General features: G+C 39.5%; 1 protein-coding gene across 2 annotated transcripts in view; it reads left to right on the forward strand.

Moving 5' to 3' along the window:
- The first annotated feature begins 219 nt into the window (after positions 1-219).
- sema3b (sema domain, immunoglobulin domain (Ig), short basic domain, secreted, (semaphorin) 3B) overlaps positions 220-14493 on the forward strand; it is a 113430-nt gene continuing 99156 nt past the window's right edge. The window contains exons 1-4 of one of the 2 annotated variants that reach the window (XM_044037251.1): positions 220-370; positions 3186-3295; positions 4622-4723; positions 5462-5553. The gene's annotated coding sequence lies outside the window, so the exon portion shown is untranslated. Of the gene's footprint in view, positions 371-1339; positions 1917-3185; positions 3296-4621; positions 4724-5461; positions 5554-14493 lie in introns of those variants that run through there. The other variant, XM_044037250.1, reaches the window with a different exon arrangement.

Raw genomic sequence — 14493 nt, forward strand, 5'->3', positions numbered from 1 at the left:
TACAAAATAAAAGGCATAACCTTACATAACCTGGCAACCTGCTATTAGACCTCATAGCTTGGGCTACAGATGAAGGAGTACAGAGAGGTGAGATGCTACCAAACCATTAGGAGCTTTAAAAAACAACAATAACGTTTTAAAATCAATCCTAAAATGTATAGGAAGCTAGTGGAGTGCAACACAAGTGTGATGTGGTCTCTCTCTCTTGTTTTTTTCCAGGGAATATGCGAGTGGCGGTGTTACGGAGCAGCTGGTCTAATCCCACAATAATCCAGTCGAGATGTTATAAAAGCATGGATCAGTGTCTCTAAAACTTTGAGAGGGCGATAGGCCTTCACCTTGGCCATGAGCCTTAGTTGATGGTGCTTTGGTAAGTTGTACATCTGTCTTTTAATGTAGTGTTACTTGTCTAGACTTCATCCAAGAAACTTGGAGCTACACGGTGCAGTGAGCAGCAACAGCAGCTGTGTTTTGTTTGACACATGCAGGCAGTTTGGTAAGCACTCATTTTTAATACGGGACGATCACGATTCCCGTGAAGCTAAAATCATGATCGTGATAAAAATACCGCTATATTGAGAAATGTGTCAGCTCATTTGACAGTGGTTTGAGTGATGTTTTGTTAATTTAAATTTGTGTTCTCATGTTCCGTCTGCTCCATCTTTCAAGCAATAAGGGAGCGTTTACATTTATTCACCTATTATTATATTTGTATTTCTCAGATGGTGGCACATTATGTAATATGATAAGTGGCCAACAGTTAACGTAAGAGGGATCCTATGAGAGAAGTATTGCATAAAGAGATCAAATATGTAAGCACTGGAGTGAAAAATATCCTTATAATAAGGAAGTTATGAAAATAAAATCCAGAAAGAATACTTGTTCTTGGGCCATCTAAAGATCGTAATATTATTACATTCACTACTTTTTTTTTCTATGGCAGGCACATTCTTCTGGAGCAGTGGTCTGTGTTTCTGAAGCAGGCTCAGAGTGAAATTTGTCCTCAGCTGCTGCACAGACTCTCTGTCCAGCTGATCCTCCTGTTTTGTGTTTACTTGTGTGTATGTTTATTTCAAGACGATTGAAAGAAAGCCAAATAGTGACACATAAAAGATGTCAAATCCCCTGAGGCAGTCCTTCCTGCAGCTTGTTTAAAGTCATTTCAGATCTCAGAGAGCATAGACAAGTGATGTTTTTAATATTTTTGAATATCATTGAATTAGCCGTGAATTCTATTCTCCTTCTTTTGTGTGTAAACTTTTACATTTTCATAAATTTTTTTATTTTGATTTTGGCTGAATGCCTATATCCACATTGAATGTTTTTCTATTTATATGACAGTGGTATATTTTTTGGAAATAATAATGAAAAAATAGCCCAGAGACTTAAATCCATTATCCCCAGAAATCATCACCATGAGTTCAGTCTCCTGCTCTGTAGATTGTTCATCTGGTGAATCATATCAAAGGGATTTGAAATGGTTTGGGGCAAATATGGGAAAAGTGATAACAGCTTTGAGTCTGTGAACTTTCCGAACATAAAAATGCAAACGTGTCATATGATATGAGCTACAGTTTTCTGCAACAAGTTTCAGTGACTTACATATTTCAATCAACACTTTCTTTTGACATTTTCAGATTGCTTTCCCTCTTCTCCTTTCCCCAACAGTGTTTTCCCTTTTTGCCCTCAAGTCAGCAGTTTCATTCCCCTACTGGTGTTTGTGGAACACATGAACTTTGCCTCCATCTGCTCATCCCTCCATCTACTTTACTGTCATTCCTCGCTCCATCCATCACTCCTCTGTTTCCTCTGTCAGTTCTGTGAGCTATGAAGAGATTCACTGGTTTCCTGAGTGGAAGAAATGATTTGGCCACAGGAGCTATCTTTTAGGAGAATCTTACATCTTTAAAGTCAAGGTAAAGCTATGGGAAGACAAAATATGCTTATTCTATGGGTGGCGTGATTATGTAGAGAATAAGGTCAGATCAGAAACACAAGTGAACATGCGTGGGCCTGTGGGCAATGCAAATTGAAGTTGAAAATGTTTCTATTTGAATATAAACTGTGCATCCAGAGGAGTGATTGCATATTTATCACCTGTTTTAATGTCCTGTACGTACCAGGATCCAGCATCTTTTAAATCTCTTCTTTAAACAAGACTTTTTTTCATGTTGAGTTGTGTTATATGTGAGTGCTTATTTACTTACAACATAAAGTAAGTAAAGTAAACAAAAGAGTAAGTTTGAATTGAGATAGATTTATTGGCCTTTTGGGTATAAAAAGAGGTTAAAAACATAACTGTGATCTTTCTCTTTCTCTTTCTCTCAGTTACTCAACTAAAACAGATCCACACATTACATAGACATGAAGGATGTTTTAGTGCTTACATAAATATCTTTGTCTTTATAGGAAGAGTGATTAATTATTTGCCAGGTATGTGGAAACAGACTATCGACTGACGTAATTGTGTAAGAGCAGGATTTACTGATCAGGTGATGAAAAACGATGTTTCAGGAGACAAAGAGAAGAAATCCTCAGTGCTAGTTGTACATTAATTCCTTCACAAGAATGCAATGAATGCAAGTACCAATGTGTTTTCTACTTACAGAGTACACATATCTGTGGAAGTGACAGGTACTAGTCAGTAACTCAGAAAGCTGTGAATATGACTGAATATGTGGATACGTTTGACAGTTTGTGTGGTTGAAGGCTTGTTTGTATGTGAACAACTGACACATTTTTGCTTTGGCTCTGTTTAGTGGTGAGATCAAGAATGATGCAATGACATGTTAATTCACCTGCAGTACTTAGGGTCTGTGCAGTAGACTCTTGCTCCAAAAGTGGCACACAGTTTCTACAATACTGAGTTACAGTCATGTGATATTATTCATTCACGTTAGACACCAGAAAAGACATGCAAAATAAAGTAGTGTGACTTTTTTAAAGAAGATATATTGCATTTATAAGCACTTTAAGAAAAATGACAGCCTTTGCAATTTGCATCGTTTCAGCACGGAAGAGAATGTGATTCATAAAAGCGCGAGGATATTACATGTGTGTTTCCAGTGCCACAGACATTTAAGATAGAAACTGTGAAGATATGTGACCCATGTGCAGAACCTTAATGAAATCTCGGTTTCCCTAATATGCATTGGGTTAACCAGTAAATCTTTTTTCGACTGCAGCCTGAAGGAGAGAGTGCTTGCCTGAACCTGTCCACATGCCGCAGGGGACGGTGACCACAGGTGGAGGGAAGGAGGCCCCCGTGGATGCATGAAAGAGAGAAAAAAGAAAGGTGAAGTGATTAACTCAAAGACAGCGGCAGCCATGGGGTAAAAAACCCCGGAGCAGCTGAGATTAAATGACAGAGGAGGACAAGATTAACTGAGGGGTTAAGTTAAATGTGTTTCTCCATCCACCACTCAGCTTATTATCGCAAAAGCTGAAGATTTAGTATGTGACGGTTTCTCTGTTCAGTCTTTATTTGATGGCTCGTGTCATCCTCTCCTTCTCTGTTTAATTCAGCTGATGTTTCTCTCTTGCACCCTTACGTCTATGCTTCTCTTTCTGGTCGCCTCCTTCCCACACTTTCCTCGCTCTTCGTACTTATGGCCTTTCGCAGGAGGAGATATGCAGTAAGCCTACAGTACAATATCTGTGAAGCCCAATTTCACCCCATATACTCTTATCACAACCAAAATGAAGAATTTGAGTCTTGAGAAACTTTTGCTTATATGTATATGAATAACGATTGATGATTTTTGTTATTACTTGTGCACTTGTTTTGTGGACTTGTCTTCCATCTGTCTTGATGTAAAACAAATGACTTCTCTGTGCAGTGTGGGAATGTCATGAGTCGTGTGGAACCGATAGGCTCAAACGCATTGTGTAAATTTATTTGTCAATTGAATTTAACATTTGTTAAAAGCCTTTAAAACGGAGCGCATCGCCCACGATACGTTGGCACAAGCGCGCTTTGCATCACTGTAGTTGTGCGACGTTTTGTGCTGTTGGAATAATTCCAACGGTTTCTGAAAGCTGAGAAGTTGCACGTCAAAAGTGGTTATTGCGATAATTTCAATCGCGTCGTTTCAGAAAGCCAGAGAATCTGCATCTTTGTCACCAGAGAGGAAAGAGTCGGAAGAACACCTGTACATCGTTTCCATTTTTTGGCCTGTTTTTACACACTGAGAGACAAAGGCTCAAAAATGTCTTATTGTAAATGTTTCATACTGTTCCAATTTCAAATTTAACATCATCGTTCATTTACAACTGCACTGTTTTTCTAAATAAACCCTTTTGTTTTTCTTCATTTTAAATAGTTAAAACAGTATTTCAGTATGCAGTATGTTGTAAATGACTGCCAGATATTGGACGTTATTCTGGAAAAATGGACATTATGAGGATAAGGTATTAAAGGGTTCATTTTGAAAATGTATGCCCTACAGTTTTAAATTCATTCATTTTCAAAGTTAATACATAAAGCTGTTTTATAAACGTGAGTCAGCTCGCAATGATGACATATTTTTGTATTTACGGTACAAAAAACATTAGTTTCCTTAATGTCCCTCTGCAGTTTGAGGCCGTTGGAAAAATATTCCCTTCTTTGTTGTGGTTTTAGATGGTGTGTGTGCTGAAGTGCATCAGAAGGAGCATCTTTCACCTCGGCAGGGATGTGCTGCGATCTGCCACAGCTGATAAAAATCAGGCCGAGGAAATGCAGGTAAACCTCAGCATGATACACACCTGATAGAACCATGGTGCAGTTTCCAGGACGGGACCTTTTCAGCAAAGCCTACGTGTACACATCCTATGCAGGTAGATCCTGAAAACCTGAAGAAACGGTAACAAAATGAAAGAACTCAAGTGTTGCCTCCCTTGTGCTGTCAGCTGTGGACATTTAAGTTTCCCAGACTTGTGCAGATTGCAACCAAAGTGTTAAACGTACCTACATCAATGAGTTACATCCATGTTTGGTTGATTACAGCCATGCTTTATCATTGCAACGTCCCACAAGTTACACCAGATTACACCAGTTTTACCCACATGCTGATCACAGAGCTGACTGTGCCAGGAGTTGTATGTGGATGCTGGACTGTAATCAGGATATACTGATGACAACAGTAAGGCTCAAAACACAAGATAAAACCAGAACACACTTTTTTTCCACGTCCACCATTGTTTTTGTGAGCCAAGCATTTTCTGTTTTATTGATCATTTTACAGACATCCCTTTGGCTTCAGACTGCATTCATTATTTGAACCAAGGCCAATAGAAAGACCTCAGTAACCTGCTGCACTTGAAAGCATTCCATTTCACCTTGATTTCTGATGCTACATCAGAGAGTTTTCACTCTCTCTCTCTCTATCTCTGAGCAATTAGCCACCCATATCTAGTTTTAGTTTTTCATAGATCATTTTTAAAAAATACAATAACATGACAGTTTAATGTATTTTATTAGTTTGCAGCATCTCACAACACTTGATTTCCACATCAAAGCCAGTCTCCAACATCTCCGCCTGCATCTGACTGTCTGCCAAGAGAAACCTGTGGGTAAGTGCGTGTGTTTCCTGCGTATAGCTATTCCTGCATGTAGTTAAGGGCTTTGAGGGCATCTGGCCATGTATAATTCATAACAAACTCATAGTCAACCACAAAAAAGAAAGAAAGGCTTTCATTTAATAAATCAAGTAGAGGTAACAGATGCTGCATTCCAGGCTTTCCTCTGACAGACAGGGCTACAGTAAATGTGTCCCCTTTACCAAAGGAGCAGTTCCACTTTTTGTCCTGTTGACGTGATGGATGGAGGCCTGTGTTGTCGGGTCATGTTTTCTCACATACACACTCATACACCTACAGGGGCCCCACTGTTTTGGTGAAGTCCTGTGTTCACAGGGATGTTGACAAATGCACTAGACCTGATTAAAGACATGGTTCTCTATCTGCTCTGTGTATGTACTTGTATTTGTTATCTTTGAGGGACTTATTTCTCGCATAAACGCTGACCTTAACAGGATCTTTCGTCCTTGCGAAGACCAAAAGTTAGTCCTAATAAGGTAGAACCTCATTTCTGAAGAACTTTTTAAGTTTAGGGATAAGATTTGAATTGTGGTCAGCTTAAGGTTATTTTTACCCATTAACTCGTTATGGTTACGGTGCTTTGTTTAGGTTGTCCAAATGAATGGTATTCAATTCCTTGTCCTCAGAAGAATAGCTGTGTGTGTGTGTGAGAGAGAGAGAATTATTGTTTTGTTTACCACATGTAAAACCTATGGTACCAAATGGAACACATGTTTTATTTGAACTCAGATTTCATTGTTCATAATCTTCCATCGTTACCCTTTGTGTGCACCTGCCAAGTCAGGAAAAGAGATTTTCCCCATCACTCAGCTCCACGTTGTCTTCTCCACATGTTGCATATTGCACAGCTTGTCTGTGCTTTGGTTGGCTTCATATGTGGACATTGAACGTGTGTGGGGAGGGAAGGGTATATCAACATTAGCTGGTTACACTTCATGAAACTTGTATGAACTGACTTTTGTATTATTTGGCTGTGTGATGGCGAGCCTTATCAGTGTATGACACTGTTGATTAAATACAATATAAACTGGCCTTCAGTGACTTGTTACACTTCGCACAATGCATGCTAGCTTTTAATAGCTTTCTTATCTAATTTAGAAACTTGAAACTGAGCGTCTTGATCAAAGAAACATTCACTTAAGAAACTGCCAATGTCAGTTTGCTGGTTATCTAATTAGCTGCTGTGCACAAGCCCTTGTTTCTGTTCATACTTAAACAAGGGTCTGTGTCAGTTTAACATTCAAGCAAAACAAGAGAGTGCCACCAACTGGACTGGAAAGAGTTGTTCTGCAGGGAACTTGGTGCGTACCGTCCATGTGGAATCAAACTGGAGGTTTGTGCGGATTCTTCTATCGTGGACCAATGCTGAAATTTGTTCGTTGTTCCTGTTTCTCTTCTATCAAATAATAATAAAAATATACTGACATTAAATTTAAAAGGCAAACTAACAATATTTTAATTTACAAATGTCCGCTCAGCCCAGGTAGTTAAAGCAGTAGCAGATCCTTATTCAGTTTATTTTGAGTTTGTTGTGGCAACATGCAGTGCCCTATCAGCACAGTGCAGTCAAAGTGGTATAAAGATTGAGTGTAAAATGAAGGACATGCCTATAAACTTGTGAAAACGTACTTCAGTACTTGCACACAGTAAGCACATACAAAGTACAACAGTGCTTTTGAGCTGATAGATACTTTAAATGACATGGTCACATTTTGCCTTTGTCATTTGTAATGTTGGATGACCATCAAATAGAACTAATTTACTCTAGAATGAAGATTGTAAGTGGCCATCATTCATCACTCTCCTTGTAGCACCACTGTCAGTGTAGCTAAAAATGGTTAAGAGTCACTGTGTGTGTGTGTGTGTGTGTGTGCGCGCGTACGTGTGTGTCAGCAGAGGACAGGTATTTCCTACAGCAGTGAGCCAAGAACAGTTAAACTAGGAGAAGGTCGAACCACAGGGAAGATGTGGTGGGAGAGAAAAGAAAAAAGGTTTTTGCTTTAGTATCTAGCAGGTAGTAGTAGTTTGGTAGTACCGGCCTAAAGTAGAAGTCAAACCTGTCACCCTTTCTATTATAAATCAGACTTCTTTATAAAGGCAGTGAGACAAGTCTTGGATAATCACAGAGTGGAAGAGGAATGTTATAGAAAGGCTGAACAGCTGTTGAAGTGCATATTTTAGACTGAGAAACTCCAAGAGGCTGATGGTCCTATTTGGACAGTTGGAGGTGTGTTTGCGTGCTCATAGGCTTATTCTTGTTGTGTGTGCATGTGTCTCTTGGTGTAGCTAGGAATGGATGTTGAGCCTGCCATCATTAGAGGAGGAACAACGGATTAGCTGACAGACTGTGACCAGCTGGGTTTGCCTGCCACAGTTTGTCCTTGGGATTCTGGGACAATGAGAAAAGAGATAAAGCATTTAGACATTTTTATTATCTCACAAAAAAACAATTTCTCTCTCCCTCCCTTTTCCTCTTTCTTGCAGCTTTCGCTTTGTGCAGTCTGAAGAACATCTGAAAGCCGCTGGCACTATTGGATATAACCCAAACATACAACTGTTCTTTTCTTTTCTTTTCTTTTTTTTTATGGCATAAACAGCATTTGTTGCATTGGAGGGACCAGTCTATCCTGTGTGTCTTACATCTTGACCAACAAGTCAAACACCATAAACCTTCTGTATCAAATTCTGACACTGCCTTATTTTGTCACACTTAATCTCAGTTTGCAGATAACAAAGGAAAACCAGAAGGATGTGTGCTGAAACTGATGACAACATCTACTGAATATATCTCCTTTCTTAGACGTCTAGAGAAAATTCAGTCTGTGGGTCAGATACCTGCTTTTAAATAAAGATAACTGACTTTGTCCTCCGTGTTGAAATGTCACGCTACTCCCAGTGCTTCTTTCTCATTTCACTGTCTCTCTGGGACTGATGAGAGCGATGACTCCATCTCCATTATTTCCAAGGAGGTGTAACATTGCATACTGCTATTGAAAGACTTGAGTGTTTAGTGTGGTCCTGCTGTTGCTGTAGCTCATCTGCTTCAAGGTTCCATGTGTTGTGCGTTCAGTGATGGTCTTCTGTATTCCTGTATTACTTACTTTTTCTATCATCTGGAACTAGTTTTTCTCCCCTGACGATGGGCATTTTCACCTGGGGAACTGCCGCTCACTAGACACTATTTTTCTCTTTTTTGGACCATTCTAAAACCATAGAGATGGATATATCTTGTTCGATCAGTTTCTGAAATCTTCAGACTAACCTGTCTTGCTGGTTGTTTTGACCATATCGTGTTGCCTAAATGCAATGACTTGCTGCCATGTGATTGGCTGATTAGCTATTTGAATCAAAGTAAAATTGTACCTAATAAAGTGGCCATGAGAAGCCCACAGTCTTCTAGAAGTTACCTGGGAGCTGGACTTGATAAAATAATTAATATCGCTGTGTTGCAAAAAGTGTCCCTAACCTTTTGTGTTTGTATAAATTCTTTCACAGGACAGTTGTGACTTCTCTTCTGTTCTCCTGTCTATCAGTTTAACGCCATAATGCATCTTTAATATGGAAATTAAGATTATTATTAACTTTGACTAACTTTAACTCTTTAATTGGCGTAGAGTTAGGTCACACTGTTTAATTTAATGGTTCAGAACACTGAAAGTTACTCATAGAGCATCAAAATTCCTGTTGACCTTTACATCACAGTAAATGAAAAAAAGCGAACAGCGAGATGGACCACACTGCGGTTCTGTATGTTTCATACCGTCTTTTGTCATAACTTTCACTCTTGCCGATGCCATCGTGTTGTTTGTTCTTTTCCGGCAACAGTACTGCAGTCTGACTAATGTATACATGCAGGAGCAGTCGGACTATGAATCGCATTATCCAGGTATGTTAGTCCGACAAAGACTAGCTTGATTTTAGTCAGACTAATGTGTTTACATGTCATTAGTCTGACTAAAAGCGGACTTTTAATATGCATGTAAATGCTCTGACTGATAAATGAAGAGACATTATAGTAAAACAATGCAGAAACCTTTCCCACAGAGTAAAAGGTTCAAACCCTCTTAACTATAAGCTGGTATCGGCCACCAATTCATGGTAACATTTCATGCTGAGGCTGCAAACAGGATTGTAACACTTTGGCACACTACATAAGGGCACTCAAACCTATTTAACCAAGGAAACAGTTCCCCACTATTATAGGCTGGAGTGCGGAACAAAGGAGTAATCCCTCTAATTCAGCCCAAAGATAAGGGCATCCGCTCAACAAAGAAGTTGTAATAACCAAACACTTTCTCTGGGGAAATTCCCATTAAGCTTCTCAGAATCTGATTATATTCCATCGTAAGAGTTGTAGGAGGATTTTGGGAGTTATTTCACCTCCGCCGCCTCCTTCACATGTCCTCTGCTCACCTCATAGCTCTCTACTGTACTTTCCTCTGATTGGATCTGACCACACTCTGGCTTGATGGTGACCTTGTGTGCTATTGGTCAGTTTTCGGATGAAAAGTATGAAACCACCAGCAGAGCTTCATTAGGACTTGTATGGAAGTAGCAAATGTTGTTACATGCCCCACCCCCACATACACACACACAAGACGAGGAGACACTCCTGTCATTCCCAGTCTTTCAGAGTCCTTAGTGGAACTTAAACACTTGGGACTTGAGATGTGAGGATTTTTTTTTTACCCACAAATAATGTATATGGCACAATCACTCTCTCTTTCTCTCATTTCCCTTTTAACCCTAGGGAAAGTAGAAGGATATTGGAAAGGGGAGGGAGCACACAAAATGATAGAGAGAGGAAATTGGTAAAGTAAGACTCGACAGAGCTGGTTGGTGTCTTCATTATCAGGTGTTTACTCTGCAAGGTTACTACCATGTGTGTCTGTGTTTGTATTTGTTGCCTCTTTAGAACCTTTTTTGCATAAACACTGACCTTGTCAGGACCAGTATTCTTTATGGAGGGCAAAATCTGGTTCTAATGAGGCAGAACCCCATTTCTGAGCAACTGGTTAAGATTAGGGCTAAGATTTAAATTGTGGTTAGCTTAAGGTTAGGGTTAAGTATTAATTGGTTGTGTGTGTACAACTGTGTTTGCGGTACCAGTGAAGCTTTGGCAGTAATTGCTGTTATGTGGACGTGAGCCAGCTTTTGTTTTTTGTGCCACACCTTTTTCACTCGCACACACACACACATACACACATTTGCGCAGCATCCGTAGTGAGGACACTCAGACATAATGCATTCCCTAGCCCCTTACCCTAACCTAGCTAAATGCCTAAGCCTTTACCCTCAAAAAGCTATTTTAAGGGGTGACAGAATGTGAGGACCAGCCAAAACTTTCTTAGGTTTATAAGTTTTTCGTCCTCTCAAAGATTCTCATACAAGAATGCACACACACACCCACAAGCTGGCAAACACTGAAGTAACTTTTCATCACACACATTTTTCAGTGACTCACTATATCAACCTTACTGTGTTTTAATCATATCTACCTGTCTAAACCTATCATTGGAAAATCAACCTCAATTATATGCTTAAACAATTTGACAGAAATCATTTTTTGCAGGTTTATTATGACCACTAATTCAAAACATTACACCGCTTTGATGAGTTAAGATGGCACCTTAACAAGTTCCAATTAAATTGATTTTGTCAGAACATCCCAGCACACAAAAAGAAAAAGTGCATTTGCACAAGCTTGTTTAATAACAAATTTGTGTCTGGATTTTTTGTTCCCGTCAGCATTCAGATAATTGCTGCAGAGGTATGGTGTGCAATCAAAAGTTATATTTAGTTTATTGCTCAACTTGATGAAACAAATAAATATTAACCAGAGCAAGAAAAACAAAGAAGCAGCTGTGTGCAGCTTTTCTTTGCTGATGTTCTTTGGTGTCTGCTTGTGATTTTTGCACTCCACAGTTTGCATTATCTGTTATTGTAACCTGTTACCCTTGACCCAGTACGTACCCACTTTCATGTTGGAGGTTAGCCTTGTCATCAAAAGAGAGTTAAAATATATACTCAGACTAAACAGCATCAGGTCTCAACATCACGATGAGATAACTAATCCCAGCTCCATTGTGCACAAAATCCATCCTCTCTGTTTCCCAGCATGGATGAGCTCATTTTGAAACCGCTTCTGTATTCCCGCTTGTCAGTTACCGTGGTGACAGCATTGATGCCCATCAGTCACCATGGTGACTTGTTAGTTACTTCAGTGAGGGTGCTGCTGCCCTGTCAGTCATTGTTGTTTGCTTAGTCATGGGGATCAGACTAAGTGTTAACAGGCCTCTTCAGGTCACCAAGGGACAGCGACCTCTGACCTTGTGCACCCTAGATGTTTTAAGGGTGTCTGTCTGCTTTTGGTTTTCCTGTCTGTTTACCTGTACGCTGGGTGCATATAAAGGTCCAGTGTGTAAGACTTAGTGACATGAAAGAGTGACACATCTGTGAAAACACGTCGGCACAATATGGCAGCCTTTGCAAAGCAAGGCCCTCACCAAGAGTCCCTATAAAAGGCTTATGCTGTGGTCAGATATTTTGGTAGCTATGTTACTATGTCACATTAGGTGATCACAGAGCCATACATTTGTGGCGTGAAATAACCGGCAGACATGACAGACTACACGTTGGTACCATTGTGTTTGTTTACACTTGTTTTATTTGCACGTGCAGAGTGATCTGTCCTCTTATTGGTCACCCGCACTGATGTGAGAGAACACATCATAGAAGGCAGAAAAAAAAAGAAATTGCTGTCAGAAGGTCACGATGTTTGACCTTTATTATTGTTCTATGTACTATGAAATACTACACTAAACAAAACAGTCGATTTTCATGACGCCCTGTGTGTGTTTGATTGGGCTATAATCATGCTTAAAACATATTATGACCTCAGCATTGTTCTAAGGCTTCAATATCAAAACACCTTTTGATTTGAATCCGATTATACACTTAAACATACTAATGGGTAGTATATTACATTTGTGCAATTAAACTCTCCCAAATGTTACATACTGGATCTTTTCTTCCCCCTTAAGGTGATGTGCTCACTGTTAGTCATTACAGTTGAACACGTGTTCATGCCTGACTCTGTACTTGATGTCTGTTGGCATTGCTGGCAGAAAGCTCAAAATCTATTATTGTTCTCAACATTTCAGACTATACTTTATGTCCTGTTTTGCTTTGCTAATGAGATTTTTACAGAGAAAGAGTGGAAGAGTATATGTTTAAGATTGTTTGCATATTTAAGTAGTGTTTATGTGTACTTGTTTTTTTCTGGCATAAATGCAGACTTTATCAGGACCAGTAGTTCTCATGGGGATCACAACCTGGTCCTAGACCTGGTTAAGTTTAGGGCTAGGGTTAGGCATTAACTAGTTATGGTTAAGATTTTGGTTAGTGCTTTGTTTTGGCTGTCGGAAATGGATAAAATTCAGTGCAATGTCCTGAGAAGAATAGCTCTGCAAACCTGTGTGTGTGTGTTTGTGTGGGACATAATTGGTAGATGATGACTGTTAGGAAACAGACAGGCCCTAACAGCAGCAGCCTGCAGGCATTCTGTGGACAGGAATTCCTCTGCCTGTCTGTCTCATTATCAGAGGAGGCAGTGTGCTAATATCCACATTTTTTTAGTGTCTTATTTATCATAAGCACTAAGCACAGACTTATCTGTGTGCATGCATCTGCATATCTGTGCCATATTTTAGGGGCAACTAATATTACATTTGTTTGCTCTCAGAACCATGAACATAAGTTCAGGGTGACACTAATGGTCGGGAACCACATGTCAGACTTTAGGACTTTCAATTTAAATTCCTAGCTAGTTGAAAGTGTTGAAAATGTATTGATTATGTGAATATGTGGATTATGTGGATTTGTGATTGAATGACGACTGGTCTTCTACCCTATGTTAGCTGGGATCGGCACCAGCTGCACTGCAACCCTCATGTGGAGGATAGAGCAGTAGATGATGAATGAATGAATGAATGTGAATAGCCTTCTCCTACTACTAACCACCACCGATGCTACAAAAAGGTAACACGTTATTTGTAGACTAGATAACAACAGCAAGGTTTCAGAAAAGCAAATGTCCACCACTGCTTAGACATACAATTTTGAGTTTCCCCATTCTCAGACTGAATGTGTGTAAACTGTTTCTCTTACATCTTCAGTGGCACAGACCGTGTTCACAACCTGGCACCTTTGTGACTTTCCTAACTAATGAAAGGCTTTTGGTGGCCTCTATTTCTAAAAAAGCACCTACGATGCAAATTCACCAGTATTGCTCTGTGAGCACGAAGAATGTCTAGCTCACCATCTGCTGAGACACTGTCATCACTTTGAACTGACCATCCACCAGCTGCAATAGATGCCTTTGAGCGATCGTTATGCAAGTAAAAATAGACAATGATGCACTTAAACAATTGGGATTTTAGCAGTGCAGAGGAGCAGCTTGGAAATGGCTTTTAAAGTGATTTTGAACATGCAGTCTTATGTGTGTGTGAGCAGTGAGCAGAGAGAGTAAACATATAAAGAGCTGAAAACAGCTGATGCTGTGAAGAAGCATATGTTATATAGTGTCATTACATCATGCAGAGGCAGTTAGTCATTCTTCAACAGGCGTTGCCAGTTTTTGTTAGTAAAAGAAGAAGATAGACAGACTGATAGATGGAGTAGATGAATATATATTTTAACTTTTCTATGTAGCTGTATGAGAACACTTTCAACGAGGCAAACGATACACAATAAAACAAGTTATAGATCTAACAAGTAATAGTCTAAAATTAAATTCTAAAACACTTGATACATATTAGTCAAAATGAGTATGGAGGAATGACATCTTGTGCTGCTCTCTTGCAGTTTGCAGTTTTGTCAGCATTATGTCCAAGTCACCTCCTCCTCCGTGGA

Source organism: Solea senegalensis, linkage group LG11 (assembly GCF_019176455.1).
Source record: "Solea senegalensis isolate Sse05_10M linkage group LG11, IFAPA_SoseM_1, whole genome shotgun sequence".
In the NCBI taxonomy this organism is placed as follows: domain Eukaryota; kingdom Metazoa; phylum Chordata; class Actinopteri; order Pleuronectiformes; family Soleidae; genus Solea; species Solea senegalensis.